Source organism: Physella acuta, unplaced genomic scaffold (assembly GCF_028476545.2).
Source record: "Physella acuta isolate Inbredline_101_S28 unplaced genomic scaffold, ASM2847654v3 ptg000774l, whole genome shotgun sequence".
In the NCBI taxonomy this organism is placed as follows: Eukaryota; Metazoa; Mollusca; class Gastropoda; family Physidae; genus Physella; species Physella acuta.
Genome location: NW_026732292.1, coordinates 622,782 through 637,035, shown reverse-complemented (window position 1 = coordinate 637,035; position 14,254 = coordinate 622,782).

Sequence of the window (14,254 nt, the reverse complement as noted above, 5' to 3'; positions counted from 1 at the left end):
AAAATTTTAAAATTTTAAAATGTAATCGATCACGATTTTTAGCAACGTGTATCTCTATAACCCCGTAAGATTTTATAGAATTCGCACAACAATCTTTTAGTTATTTCGATGTTAAAAAGGTAAATAAATGGCAATGGCATTACATTTTCGGCCATTTTTGATAGTTTTTACTTTCTCGTATATACATAGTATAGAGAAAGTATTGTAATCGTGCAAAAAAAAAATCGAGATTTTTACAAATCTTGACGTTTTACACCTCACTGATACGGAAAAACATAATTTTGCAATCTTGTCCGTATGTCTGTGTGTGTGTGTGTGTGTGTGTGTCTGTGTGTCTGTGTGTCTGTGTGTAAACGCGATTACTTGAGTACCGTTACAGCTAGGTTGATGAAATTTCATACATAAGTATTATATCAAAATCGTAGATCCGTATCAACTTTTGAGCGATTTCCGATAACCGGAAGTGGTACTTTTTCTACTTTGAATTTTTCAAAAGCCTATAACTTGAGTACTAATTCAGATAGATAAATGAAATTTCACATGTAAGTAAAAGATCTAATTCTCTACCTTCTATCAAATTTTGAGTAATTTCCGTTGACCGGAAGTACTAATTTACGCTATTTCCGATTTCTCAAAAAACGCATGTACTAATAATATTGCGCACTATTACGCACATTTGGTTTTGGTGCTCGCTTGGTGCGCAATTTTTTTTTCTACTAGATTTTATTCTATTTTTAAAAGCTTAAGTAAACAAAAATCATGTCTATATTCCGAGTTGACATCCCACGTAGTGTTATATTAGAATATTCGAGAAAGTTTAGGGGAGATCACTCCCGGTTTATTTTTAATACTTTTAGACTTAACTCTTTGGGTGATAACTATAGGCTAAAAATTATAATATTAGGTTTAGAAAAAAGCATTTTGGTTATTTTGGTTTTCATCCCCCGCTTTTGCCCTTAAATTCTGATACTATTGTAAGGCAATGCTGCTTAACAAATCTCAAGGGAACTTATAATTCACGCCATGACATTCTATTCGATAGGAAGATGTTGACACAGCTGCTTACATTTTTCGTTGAAAAAGTGACCGACATACACGTTCATTCTGTAGACGAACGCTGGGATAGTCAACGTCAACACAAGTGATGGGTCAGTGTTGTTGATGCCAGTGAAAGCACAGCCGCCGTTTGCGCAGTTGTCGCTGAATTTACCGTCTACAGCGTTACTGCCGTTGTATTTTGTGTCGTTGTTGAATAAATCTGACAGTTTCACCTGCTGTTTTAGAGCTACGTTGTGTCCTGAAATTAAGTATACTTTTTAGCGCAATTTCCATTCTGGAGAATTGCGATTATTAACTCGTCATTTCTGGGAATGGATGTATGTATGGGTGGATGTGTGTCCGCGGCTTTAAGTCGTCTTTAAGTCGTATCTCCTCCTCAACGAAGCAATATCGAGGACTAGTTCCAAAGCAAATATGTTAAGCAAGTTCCGAGGATGAACATAGGCAAAAAAAATTCCCGGAATTCCTTCCTGGATTTCCCGGAAAAGCCAAAAAATCTAAAAAAATTCGGTTTTTGGCCCATATCTCGGCAACCAGACTTGACTTGACTTGAAACATTTACCAATCGATTCCTGCCATAATTTAAAACAATATTGCCGAAGAAAGTTTTCAAAGATATCCTTTCGTTCGGCCACAAAAAATTAATTAAGAATTTTTAAACTGAGCATCGTGTAGGCCTAGGATGATTTAGCGCAAAGCGCTGAGGCTCGAAAGGATTTTACCATAGCGAATGAGCGGAGGTTCGAAAGGATTTTTTCTATTTTGTTTTGAATTATTAAAACTACTTGTATTGCATTATTTATTTGCTGAATATATGATTTATCTCGATTTAAAATTGTTATGGATAACATAAGGAAATTGCGCTTAAATTGTCACCAGACTTTTTATTAACTTGTTTTGAAAGAAATATGCAAAATTTTTAATTAACTTAACGTTGAACATATTCATCTAGATTTGATGTTTTCTGTAATAAAGCCTAGCTAGTAAAATTGTACTACTATAGTTCCAAGTTATTTCTGTTATTGGTTGTATATTTTTATGGTAAAGCTGGACGCAAGCGTATTGTGTATTCAAAATAAATTTTAAAAAAAATCATAAAAAACGTTTTAATAACACGCTTTTATGTAATAATGCACTAAAAGTAGAAAATAAATTATAGACTACTATTTAAATAACTATGAAGAAAAGCGTGGGTCACTTTAGTATCTATTGGATACCTTTACTAATGTTAAGGAAGACACCCTCGCTTTTCTTTATAGTTATTTAAATAATAGTCTATAATTTACTTTTTACTTTTTAGTGCATTATTACGTTTTTCATGAATTTTTTTTTCAGTACTTTACATGTTTTATTTACAATAGAGTTACATGACTAAAAACCATTGCGCGCCTACTGAACGTGATGGCGCAGCTATTGAACCTGATGACGCGTGTGGTGTGGTTGGATAGACCACTAAACATCATTACCCTACACACCACTACCCACCACTTACCGCCACTAATTTGCAGTGAACATATTGTTATTGGTGTACCGAAATCAAGGTAAACAATGGTCGCCAACTGCGTTCTGTAACAGTACACGTCACGTGACCTACTGTCCACCACGTAGCTCTGGAAATTCTCACATGTGTCATTGTGTCCATCAAAATAAGATTTGAATTTCAAGTACACGGGGTGCGTTGTCATTCCTTCGGCCAATCGAGAAAAAAAAAATTAATTGTAACTAGTATCGTAACTTACAGCTAGGTTTAAAAAAAATAAAACAAGAAAGAAACACTTGTTGATTATGTTCGAGAATAGAGATACATTACCAAAAACACAGACGCATTCATAAAGTGCTTTTCGATTATAACTACGACTATTGTAGCTATTCGGGTACATTACAAAGATCTGAGAATATCTTATTTCTTTTGTTCGGAGATTTTTTTGTCCACATATATTTTGTCGTTGAGATATTTTACCTGATATAATTTGTCCTGTCATCAGAAATGTGTATATGCGAACAAGAAAATGTTACAAAACTCGAGATGGAATCCGGTTTCGGTATAAAAAATCTTCACCTCTTCTGGTCTTTGACTCATTTCTATGAGTTTGACCAGTCGTTTACAAGAAAATTTGTATCACCTTCATCGTCTTTGGTGGGTGATGTCGATGTTCACGACCAGTACAGAACTCTTCAAATGTCCTCTTGAGGTCATTTAATTTCTACTTTTGATAAATACAATCTCTAATATAATTCGTTTTTACCAATTTATAAAGAAAATAACTTATTATCCTTTGCAAAAAAGTTCTGTCTGGATTTAGTGCTGTAGTCAATTATTTCTTTGTATGGATAGTCCTAGACAATAATTACAATGTAATTTATTTTACTGCTCAAGACCTTTTCTATAGATTGTGGTATGTTAGACTGCCGTAAAATCCACGAACATTTTAAATCGTGATGTATTGTTTCCTGAACAGAGTGGTTAAATTAAAAATATTTTCTCTACCGTTGCATCATATAAGTGAGGAGTGGAAAGGGCGGTCGGGGTAGGTAGGGTAGTTTTCAGCCAGTTTCAGTGTTTAGGGGTTGGCGTCTTTAAATGACCGTGTGCAAAACAAAATGCTACGAATTTTCTGTTCCCCTATTTTAATTCCGTGTTGTGGAATTGATAATTAATGCATATGAACTTCGATAAACCATAATAAATTAAATGTTTCCCAACAGCTAAAATTATACAAAAATTATACCAATATTCTATTGATAATTGTAACACGCAACATACAAACATATGCATATTTTCTTTGTTAAATTTACTCTTAATATCAGGATGTATTATAAGGGGATTTACACATATTTTTTTTTACCTTCGTTTTGAAATATAATCCTCATCCATGTAAAGATGGTGGCCTTCCCGCTACCCATGGCATCATAGGTAATTGATGTTATATTGATACAGGTGTTGTCGTTACCATCTACTAGGTAGCTTGTTTCTGCCGTCGGGCTTGTAGCGAAAGCACTGGGTATGGTTACGTCTTCTAAAAAAACACCAGATATTTTGAATACGTTTTTATCATTGATTTCAATTTTTTTTTTTACTTTCTCGTATAAACAAAGTATAGAGAAAGTCTTGTAATCGTGCAAAAATAAATCGAGATTTTTGCAATCTTGTCCGTATGTCTGTGTGTGTGTGTGTGTGTGTGTGTTTGTCTGTAAACACGATAACTTGAGTACCGTTACGGCTAGGTTGATGAAATTTCATATATAAGTATTATATCAAAATCGTAGATCCGGAGCGACTTTTGAGCGATTTACGATAACCGTAAGTGGAACTTTTTCTACTTTTTATTTTACAAAAGCCTATAACTTGAGTACTATTTCAGATAGATAAATGAAATTTCACATGCACGTATAATATTTATTTCTCTACCTTCAATCTAATTTTGAGTAATTTCCGTTGACCGAAAGTAGTAATGTTTGCTATTTCTGATTTCTCAAAAAACGCATGTGAATTTATAAAGTACTAATTTTTTGTACATTTTTGAAATTTTTTTAAGTGCATTTTTTTGGCGTTGACTTGGTGCGCAATTCTTTCTTCTGCGAGATCTCCCCTAAACTTTCTTGAATATTCTTATATAAAACAAACAGGGGATGGCAACTCGGGATATAGACATGACTTTTAATCCACTTAAAATACTAAACTTAAACAGACATAGATCTACGCACAAGATTGCAAAACTATGTTTTTCAGACTCAGGGAGCTGTAAAACGTCGATATTTGCAAAAATCTTTTTTTTTTTGCACGATTACAAGACTTTGTCTATACTTCGCTTATACGAGAAAGTAAAAATGGATTTAAAATCATGTCTATATACTGAGTTGCCATCCCCCGTAGTGATATATAAGACTAGCTGCATCCCGTGCTCCGCCACGGTAAATATTTTTAAAATGTACCAACTTGGGAACATAACAAAACTAAACACAACACAAACGAAAGCAAAAAAAAAACACAAACGAAAAAACAAACACAACACTCATAACATAAACACAATTTAAATGCAACCATAAAGGCGTATTGCTCACAGTCTAGCCCGTAGCGCCAAATCGCGACCTTTCCGAGCGCCGGCGGACGCATCTGACACAGTGAATGACTATACAACAGAGGCGTAGCGACCCTATCCTGCGCCCGGGGACAAACGTTCGATTTGACCCCCCCTCAAACTTACGATTTGCACCCCCTCCCCTCAAAATTTCAATTTCCACCCCACCCCCTTAAACTTTCGATTCGTACCCCTCTCAGACTTTTGATTTGCACCACTTTTGATTTGAAATTCCCCCTGCTCAAACTTTTGATTTGCACCCCCTTCAAACTTTCGATTTCCACCCCCCCCCCCGCAAATTTTTTCCAACCCACTTTGGCGCCCCCTAAGGTCGGCACTCGCGGACATATGCTCCCCTCCCCTCCCCTCGCTACGCCTCTCCTATAAAACCCCCAGCTTGTCCGCAAACCGAAATATAGAATAATAATAAATAATATACAATTAATAATAGGAAATATTTAAAATTTCCGTGTTTTACCTACCATATATCACTTTAACAATTCACGCATTTTTTCCAAGTACTTTAAATTTTAAAAATGTACAATAGAGTTTCATAACTAAAACCATTGTGCACCCAATGAACGTGATGACGCGTCTAAAATTGTGCGGAATAGTTGATTAAAAATTATAAGTAGTAAACAGTACATTCAGTGAATAAAATAAATAAAAGATTGCCTTTTATCAATCGATGCTAATTATAATTTTCTAACAATAATTTCCACTTCCACATCAGCACAATTTGCATTGACATTTTGCTAATTATATTATTGCAACACTAATTCCTTCTAAAACGTCCGTAGATTTGCATTCACATTTTTTAAAATTAGCGTGAGTTAAATTTATTTTTAAATTACCTCCCTTGTCAAAATTAGAAAAAAGAGTTAAATTAATTTGATTTTTCTACCCTACTGTTATTGTTATTAAAATGTATTCACTTTTTCTGGGAATCTAAACGAAAATGATATTTGACATTAATCTTTTAAATATGTATTAGCAGTGTGCGTGTATTTAATATTTTCTTGACGTTATGCGAAAGAGTAAAAACAGTGCAATTTTTAAAATAACCTTTTGTCGTTATATCAACAAACCCTGCTCTAAAATTTATAAAAAGACACTGCGGTGCACTGAAAAGCACTGAATGGTGCGATGTTTACTTTTATGGTTCCAAACTCTATAGCGATGACGAAAGGAAGGAAGGACTGACATACTACTTGCCCCCTTATATTATAGATACGAGAAAAATGGCCCGTTGAGGAAGGATACAACGGGCGCTAGGTTGATAGTGCTGTCTATTTTCTCGGTACTTTAATTTATACAAAATATAGTCATAGGCATATCAATAAACCATACACCTAATCTCATTCATGACAAAAGTCGCATTTAGAGATTCTTTCAGGCAACTCTACTGGGGATAAGGGGGCTTAGCCCCCCCCCCCCACACACACTCCAACAAAACATGTCTACCGACCCATTCAAAGAAATATAATTATATACCTTTTCCAGTGTCCGCCCCCTCCCAGAAAATTCTACCCACGCCCCCGAAAATTTCAAGTACCCCCACCCCTCTCCGCGGAGGAAAAAGTCTGAAAGAAACACTGGTCGCATTTTTAGATCATACAAACTAAAGGAAGAATCTGGGCGGGGCTTAGGCCCTACCGGAAGAGATGCTTGAAAAAAAAACTGCACACTAAACACTTTTTAGATTAGAAAAAGATCCCCCCGCCTCCGGGGAGGAAAAAGTCTGAAAGAAAAACTGGTGTCGCGCTTAGCCACTACCCGAAGAATTGCATTAAAGAAATTGCAAGAAAACCACTTTTTAGATTAGACACATTAATTAGGCGGTAATTTTATTATAGAGTATCGATGAAGAAATTTCTTTTGAGTTGGGGAGGGGGGGGGGAGCTCAGACGTTCTTAGATAGATAGATAGATAGATAGATAGATAGATAGATAGATAGATAGATAGATAGATAGATAGATAGATAGATAGATAGATAGATAGATAGATAGATAGATAGATAGATAGATAGATAGATAGATAGATAGATAGATAGATAGATAGATAGATAGATAGATAGATAGATAGATAGATAGATAGATAGATAGATAGATAGATAGATAGATAGATAGATAGATAGATAGATAGATAGATAGATAGATAGATAGATAGATAGATAGATAGATAGATAGATAGATAGATAGATAGATAGATAGATAGATAGATAGATAGATAGATAGATAGATAGATAGATAGATAGATAGATAGATAGATAGATAGATAGATAGATAGATAGATAGATAGATAGATAGATAGATAGATAGATAGATAGATAGATAGATAGATAGATAGATAGATAGATAGATAGATAGATAGATAGATAGATAGATAGATAGATAGATAGATAGATAGATAGATAGATAGATAGATAGATAGATAGATAGATAGATAGATAGATAGATAGATAGATAGATAGATAGATAGATAGATAGATAGATAGATAGATAGATAGATAGATAGATAGATAGATAGATAGATAGATAGATAGATAGATAGATAGATAGATAGATAGATAGATAGATAGATAGATAGATAGATAGATAGATAGATAGATAGATAGATAGATAGATAGATAGATAGATAGATAGATAGATAGATAGATAGATAGATAGATAGATAGATAGATAGATAGATAGATAGATAGATAGATAGATAGATAGATAGATAGATAGATAGATAGATAGATAGATAGATAGATAGATAGATAGATAGATAGATAGATAGATAGATAGATAGATAGATAGATAGATAGATAGATAGATAGATAGATAGATAGATAGATAGATAGATAGATAGATAGATAGATAGATAGATAGATAGATAGATAGATAGATAGATAGATAGATAGATAGATAGATAGATAGATAGATAGATAGATAGATAGATAGATAGATAGATAGATAGATAGATAGATAGATAGATAGATAGATAGATAGATAGATAGATAGATAGATAGATAGATAGATAGATAGATAGATAGATAGATAGATAGATAGATAGATAGATAGATAGATAGATAGATAGATAGATAGATAGATAGATAGATAGATAGATAGATAGATAGATAGATAGATAGATAGATAGATAGATAGATAGATAGATAGATAGATAGATAGATAGATAGATAGATAGATAGATAGATAGATAGATAGATAGATAGATAGATAGATAGATAGATAGATAGATAGATAGATAGATAGATAGATAGATAGATAGATAGATAGATAGATAGATAGATAGATAGATAGATAGATAGATAGATAGATAGATAGATAGATAGATAGATAGATAGATAGATAGATAGATAGATAGATAGATAGATAGATAGATAGATAGATAGATAGATAGATAGATAGATAGATAGATAGATAGATAGATAGATAGATAGATAGATAGATAGATAGATAGATAGATAGATAGATAGATAGATAGATAGATAGATAGATAGATAGATAGATAGATAGATAGATAGATAGATAGATAGATAGATAGATAGATAGATAGATAGATAGATAGATAGATAGATAGATAGATAGATAGATAGATAGATAGATAGATAGATAGATAGATAGATAGATAGATAGATAGATAGATAGATAGATAGATAGATAGATAGATAGATAGATAGATAGATAGATAGATAGATAGATAGATAGATAGATAGATAGATAGATAGATAGATAGATAGATAGATAGATAGATAGATAGATAGATAGATAGATAGATAGATAGATAGATAGATAGATAGATAGATAGATAGATAGATAGATAGATAGATAGATAGATAGATAGATAGATAGATAGATAGATAGATAGATAGATAGATAGATAGATAGATAGATAGATAGATAGATAGATAGATAGATAGATAGATAGATAGATAGATAGATAGATAGATAGATAGATAGATAGATAGATAGATAGATAGATAGATAGATAGATAGATAGATAGATAGATAGATAGATAGATAGATAGATAGATAGATAGATAGATAGATAGATAGATAGATAGATAGATAGATAGATAGATAGATAGATAGATAGATAGATAGATAGATAGATAGATAGATAGATAGATAGATAGATAGATAGATAGATAGATAGATAGATAGATAGATAGATAGATAGATAGATAGATAGATAGATAGATAGATAGATAGATAGATAGATAGATAGATAGATAGATAGATAGATAGATAGATAGATAGATAGATAGATAGATAGATAGATAGATAGATAGATAGATAGATAGATAGATAGATAGATAGATAGATAGATAGATAGATAGATAGATAGATAGATAGATAGATAGATAGATAGATAGATAGATAGATAGATAGATAGATAGATAGATAGATAGATAGATAGATAGATAGATAGATAGATAGATAGATAGATAGATAGATAGATAGATAGATAGATAGATAGATAGATAGATAGATAGATAGATAGATAGATAGATAGATAGATAGATAGATAGATAGATAGATAGATAGATAGATAGATAGATAGATAGATAGATAGATAGATAGATAGATAGATAGATAGATAGATAGATAGATAGATAGATAGATAGATAGATAGATAGATAGATAGATAGATAGATAGATAGATAGATAGATAGATAGATAGATAGATAGATAGATAGATAGATAGATAGATAGATAGATAGATAGATAGATAGATAGATAGATAGATAGATAGATAGATAGATAGATAGATAGATAGATAGATAGATAGATAGATAGATAGATAGATAGATAGATAGATAGATAGATAGATAGATAGATAGATAGATAGATAGATAGATAGATAGATAGATAGATAGATAGATAGATAGATAGATAGATAGATAGATAGATAGATAGATAGATAGATAGATAGATAGATAGATAGATAGATAGATAGATAGATAGATAGATAGATAGATAGATAGATAGATAGATAGATAGATAGATAGATAGATAGATAGATAGATAGATAGATAGATAGATAGATAGATAGATAGATAGATAGATAGATAGATAGATAGATAGATAGATAGATAGATAGATAGATAGATAGATAGATAGATAGATAGATAGATAGATAGATAGATAGATAGATAGATAGATAGATAGATAGATAGATAGATAGATAGATAGATAGATAGATAGATAGATAGATAGATAGATAGATAGATAGATAGATAGATAGATAGATAGATAGATAGATAGATAGATAGATAGATAGATAGATAGATAGATAGATAGATAGATAGATAGATAGATAGATAGATAGATAGATAGATAGATAGATAGATAGATAGATAGATAGATAGATAGATAGATAGATAGATAGATAGATAGATAGATAGATAGATAGATAGATAGATAGATAGATAGATAGATAGATAGATAGATAGATAGATAGATAGATAGATAGATAGATAGATAGATAGATAGATAGATAGATAGATAGATAGATAGATAGATAGATAGATAGATAGATAGATAGATAGATAGATAGATAGATAGATAGATAGATAGATAGATAGATAGATAGATAGATAGATAGATAGATAGATAGATAGATAGATAGATAGATAGATAGATAGATAGATAGATAGATAGATAGATAGATAGATAGATAGATAGATAGATAGATAGATAGATAGATAGATAGATAGATAGATAGATAGATAGATAGATAGATAGATAGATAGATAGATAGATAGATAGATAGATAGATAGATAGATAGATAGATAGATAGATAGATAGATAGATAGATAGATAGATAGATAGATAGATAGATAGATAGATAGATAGATAGATAGATAGATAGATAGATAGATAGATAGATAGATAGATAGATAGATAGATAGATAGATAGATAGATAGATAGATAGATAGATAGATAGATAGATAGATAGATAGATAGATAGATAGATAGATAGATAGATAGATAGATAGATAGATAGATAGATAGATAGATAGATAGATAGATAGATAGATAGATAGATAGATAGATAGATAGATAGATAGATAGATAGATAGATAGATAGATAGATAGATAGATAGATAGATAGATAGATAGATAGATAGATAGATAGATAGATAGATAGATAGATAGATAGATAGATAGATAGATAGATAGATAGATAGATAGATAGATAGATAGATAGATAGATAGATAGATAGATAGATAGATAGATAGATAGATAGATAGATAGATAGATAGATAGATAGATAGATAGATAGATAGATAGATAGATAGATAGATAGATAGATAGATAGATAGATAGATAGATAGATAGATAGATAGATAGATAGATAGATAGATAGATAGATAGATAGATAGATAGATAGATAGATAGATAGATAGATAGATAGATAGATAGATAGATAGATAGATAGATAGATAGATAGATAGATAGATAGATAGATAGATAGATAGATAGATAGATAGATAGATAGATAGATAGATAGATAGATAGATAGATAGATAGATAGATAGATAGATAGATAGATAGATAGATAGATAGATAGATAGATAGATAGATAGATAGATAGATAGATAGATAGATAGATAGATAGATAGATAGATAGATAGATAGATAGATAGATAGATAGATAGATAGATAGATAGATAGATAGATAGATAGATAGATAGATAGATAGATAGATAGATAGATAGATAGATAGATAGATAGATAGATAGATAGATAGATAGATAGATAGATAGATAGATAGATAGATAGATAGATAGATAGATAGATAGATAGATAGATAGATAGATAGATAGATAGATAGATAGATAGATAGATAGATAGATAGATAGATAGATAGATAGATAGATAGATAGATAGATAGATAGATAGATAGATAGATAGATAGATAGATAGATAGATAGATAGATAGATAGATAGATAGATAGATAGATAGATAGATAGATAGATAGATAGATAGATAGATAGATAGATAGATAGATAGATAGATAGATAGATAGATAGATAGATAGATAGATAGATAGATAGATAGATAGATAGATAGATAGATAGATAGATAGATAGATAGATAGATAGATAGATAGATAGATAGATAGATAGATAGATAGATAGATAGATAGATAGATAGATAGATAGATAGATAGATAGATAGATAGATAGATAGATAGATAGATAGATAGATAGATAGATAGATAGATAGATAGATAGATAGATAGATAGATAGATAGATAGATAGATAGATAGATAGATAGATAGATAGATAGATAGATAGATAGATAGATAGATAGATAGATAGATAGATAGATAGATAGATAGATAGATAGATAGATAGATAGATAGATAGATAGATAGATAGATAGATAGATAGATAGATAGATAGATAGATAGATAGATAGATAGATAGATAGATAGATAGATAGATAGATAGATAGATAGATAGATAGATAGATAGATAGATAGATAGATAGATAGATAGATAGATAGATAGATAGATAGATAGATAGATAGATAGATAGATAGATAGATAGATAGATAGATAGATAGATAGATAGATAGATAGATAGATAGATAGATAGATAGATAGATAGATAGATAGATAGATAGATAGATAGATAGATAGATAGATAGATAGATAGATAGATAGATAGATAGATAGATAGATAGATAGATAGATAGATAGATAGATAGATAGATAGATAGATAGATAGATAGATAGATAGATAGATAGATAGATAGATAGATAGATAGATAGATAGATAGATAGATAGATAGATAGATAGATAGATAGATAGATAGATAGATAGATAGATAGATAGATAGATAGATAGATAGATAGATAGATAGATAGATAGATAGATAGATAGATAGATAGATAGATAGATAGATAGATAGATAGATAGATAGATAGATAGATAGATAGATAGATAGATAGATAGATAGATAGATAGATAGATAGATAGATAGATAGATAGATAGATAGATAGATAGATAGATAGATAGATAGATAGATAGATAGATAGATAGATAGATAGATAGATAGATAGATAGATAGATAGATAGATAGATAGATAGATAGATAGATAGATAGATAGATAGATAGATAGATAGATAGATAGATAGATAGATAGATAGATAGATAGATAGATAGATAGATAGATAGATAGATAGATAGATAGATAGATAGATAGATAGATAGATAGATAGATAGATAGATAGATAGATAGATAGATAGATAGATAGATAGATAGATAGATAGATAGATAGATAGATAGATAGATAGATAGATAGATAGATAGATAGATAGATAGATAGATAGATAGATAGATAGATAGATAGATAGATAGATAGATAGATAGATAGATAGATAGATAGATAGATAGATAGATAGATAGATAGATAGATAGATAGATAGATAGATAGATAGATAGATAGATAGATAGATAGATAGATAGATAGATAGATAGATAGATAGATAGATAGATAGATAGATAGATAGATAGATAGATAGATAGATAGATAGATAGATAGATAGATAGATAGATAGATAGATAGATAGATAGATAGATAGATAGATAGATAGATAGATAGATAGATAGATAGATAGATAGATAGATAGATAGATAGATAGATAGATAGATAGATAGATAGATAGATAGATAGATAGATAGATAGATAGATAGATAGATAGATAGATAGATAGATAGATAGATAGATAGATAGATAGATAGATAGATAGATAGATAGATAGATAGATAGATAGATAGATAGATAGATAGATAGATAGATAGATAGATAGATAGATAGATAGATAGATAGATAGATAGATAGATAGATAGATAGATAGATAGATAGATAGATAGATAGATAGATAGATAGATAGATAGATAGATAGATAGATAGATAGATAGATAGATAGATAGATAGATAGATAGATAGATAGATAGATAGATAGATAGATAGATAGATAGATAGATAGATAGATAGATAGATAGATAGATAGATAGATAGATAGATAGATAGATAGATAGATAGATAGATAGATAGATAGATAGATAGATAGATAGATAGATA